Source organism: Mus pahari, chromosome 14 (genome assembly GCF_900095145.1).
Source record: "Mus pahari chromosome 14, PAHARI_EIJ_v1.1, whole genome shotgun sequence".
Taxonomy (NCBI): Eukaryota; Metazoa; Chordata; class Mammalia; order Rodentia; family Muridae; genus Mus; species Mus pahari.
In genome coordinates, this window is record NC_034603.1 from 19,904,141 (window position 1) to 19,907,192 (window position 3,052).

Sequence of the window (3,052 nt, forward strand, 5' to 3'; positions counted from 1 at the left end):
GTAGCCTTGGCTGTTCTGGAACTCACTTTGTAGACCAGGCTGGCCTTGAACTCAGAAATCTGCCTGCCTCTCCCTCCCAAGTGCTGGAAGTGCTGGGATTAAAGGCGTGTGCCACCACGCCCGGCTCTAGATTTATTTATTATATGTAAGTACACTCGAGAAGAGAGAGTCAGATCTCGTTATGGATGGTTGTGAATCTCTCCAGCCCCTGAGCCCAGGGAATTTTAAAAACTAAGACAGCCATTTTACCATTGATCTCTATTTCCAGCCAGCCCCCCTATAAAAGGTGTATTTAGGTGGAAATTAATAAAGACATTTTAAAATAGGCTTGAGCATGAGGGTTAAGAGAAAGGGATGCTCAGAGGAAAAATGAGACACATCCAAAGCAGGGGTGTGGGCTTTCCAAAGAATTGCAGGAAGTAAAATATATCTTAGCATAAACTCAGGGGCCACTCAAAAGATGTAGTTTTAGGAAAGAGACGTCTAGTTGGACCTGGTGCTACAATGTTGCAATCCTAGTTTCTCAGAAGCAAGGGCAGAAGATGATACATTCACTTGCCTGAGCAACTTTGTGAGATCCTGTTTCAAAATAAAAACAATTAAAGGGTGGCAGATGCACTTCGGTGGTGGACTGCAACTCCCAGTTACTGAGAGGGGGAAAAAGAAACAGCCTGGTGGTGGTGGTTACCCACATCTTCAATCCCAGCACTCCAGAGGCAGAGGCAGGCGATCTCTAAATTTGAGGCAGCCCGGTCTACGGAGTGAGTTCAAGGACAGCCAGGACTACACACAGAAACGAAAAACCAAAAAGAAAAAAAAAAAAAATTCTCATATGCCTCTTGGGGTTGGCGTGAAGTGGTCCGGAGCACAGGGATTGGTGGCGAGACCGCAAGGAGGCGGAACTGAGGGCGAGCAGGGCCCAGGAACTGCGGACTGTCACTAGCGAGGCACCCGCCGACCCGGAAGGAGCTGAGGAGAGCTGGGGCCCTGGCAGCCATAGCGCTTTGCACAGCCAGCTTGGAGCGTGTAGGACGGGAGCGGAGCAGGGTTGCGTTCTCTGGAGTCGCAGGTGAGTGGCAGTGCCCTCGTCGGGCAAGAGAACGGGCGACAGCTGTGGCCCTCCGGAAGGCCACTGTTTAGGCTGTACACTCGCCCAGAGCTCCTCTCGGGTCCTTCGCCAATAGGAAGCCTGTTGGTTTGGTTTTGGGGTTTTGGGGCTCCCCCACCCCCCGCAGTATGAGGGACAACGCCGATCCCTACCTGCGGGAACCGCTCTAGTGGCTCTCGGGGTAAAACAGTGGTTGCCACAGGGCAAGTATTTCAGGAAAGAGTGACAGTACCGCACGCGAGCCTCTACCTTCCCCCTGGTCCTCAGTTTCCCCATTTGGTAGGATGAGGGAATTGGGGGTCATAGACAGCTGGAGAGGCTGGGACGGCTCTGTGTTGTCCCAGTAAGTGTGGCGGTCACTGGGCCTCCTCATTCTCCGCACTTACCGTATAGCTCAAGCCCTGCTGAGTGAAGGGGAAAGCTACTAATGGGGGAAATGTCAAGATTTTCCGACAAGATAAAATTTATTTTGAAACGTTCAAGTGTAGCCTTGTTAACTGGAGGAAAAAAAAAAATTATCAGGAGTTTAACGTATTGGGATGAAGAAAATTGAACTTACTGTCACGCATTTGAACATTCTTAAATCAAGCTCTGTGTGGGTGACCTCTTACCCTGAATGTTTAAATATTGGTCAGAGTAGTTGCAGTGAAAAAGAAGGTGCCACCTGTATAGCACCGCAGTCTGCTGAGGATGACATTCCTGTTAATTATTTTACAGGTGACCAATAAGGGTGACTTTACAATTTGCCAATGATGAGTGTCATCAGTAAAACAGGGCAGTGCATGCCTGCCATTGCACCTTTCGGTACATTTGTGTTTGTGACCACAATATTTTGACCTTTAAAAAAATTTTTTTTTTTGAACATAGGCAGGCACCCAGACCCTATAATTCCACCCAATCAAGAGGGCAGGGGCATCATTTGAGCCGAGCCTGCCTGCAAAGATCTTATCTCAAGAAAACAAAATTGTTCTCCTCGTTAAGCTGTTCCCCAGGCATTTCTGAGTTTACAGAAAAGGAAAGTGTCCTTGTCAAGATGTTAGAGAAGCGATTCTGTGGCTGTGAAGTTTTGCAGTTTGAATACGGTGCACTCTAGCCTGCCTTTGCCTTGTGCTATTGGAGTCGAAATGTAAGCAGGACTTGTCACAAAGGAGTAATCTGTCAGATGTGGAAATCACTGCCACCTCATTCGAAACTTACAAGCCAGAGTGCCAGAGTAGTGATTCACCTCACCTCCACCTCTCTCAAGTACAAACTTGGCTGGAACTCACGGAAATTACTTTTTTTGCAAAACATGAAAAGTACATTGTATGTACTTTTTAGAAAAACTTTGGTTATTGTTTTATTAACATTGGTAACATTTCATTACTTATATGACTGTGTCTGTGTTAAAGATCATATCAGGGAATCCATGCCAAGGTGTGGGTTTCTGAAATTAAACTCAGGTCATCGGGCTTGGTGACAGCACCTTTACCTAATGAGCCATCTGGATAGTCTTCTATTGGTGTTTTGAGGATGGAATTTATTATCAGATATACCAGTTTGAATCGCCTTAGTCCACTAGAGGCAAGTCCAGGTTCACTCACTCCTCAGTCTCACAGCATTCTTCTAGTTGTTAAGACTAGGTCTTGCTTTGTAGCCCAGGCTGGCCTCTTTGAGATCCTCCCCCATCAGCCTCTCAAGTGTTCCCTCTTCCTCTTTCCCCCTCTCTCCCTTCCTCCCTTTTTCTACTATCCTTTTGACAGGAGGTTTTTTTCTTCTTCTCTTGATTCACTCTTAAAGCTGTATTTCTTGTGGTTTTAACCTTCTTTTAAGTGGGTGTCACTTTTCTCCAGAGGAAACAAGTACCCACTTTTTAAAAAATTAAATGAATTAAAACGTTTAATTCAGTCGGGCAGTGGTGGCGCAACGCCTTTAATCCCAGCACTCGGGAGGCAGAGGCAGGCG

General features: G+C 46.8%; 1 protein-coding gene across 1 annotated transcript in view; it reads left to right on the plus strand.

The window, feature by feature from the left end:
• The first annotated feature begins 924 nt into the window (after nt 1-924).
• Sar1b (secretion associated Ras related GTPase 1B) overlaps nt 925-3,052 on the plus strand; it is a 29,878-nt gene continuing 27,750 nt past the window's right edge. Inside the window, exon 1 of the mRNA XM_021212800.2 lies at nt 925-1,069. The gene's annotated coding sequence lies outside the window, so the exon portion shown is untranslated. The remainder of the gene's footprint in view (nt 1,070-3,052) is intronic.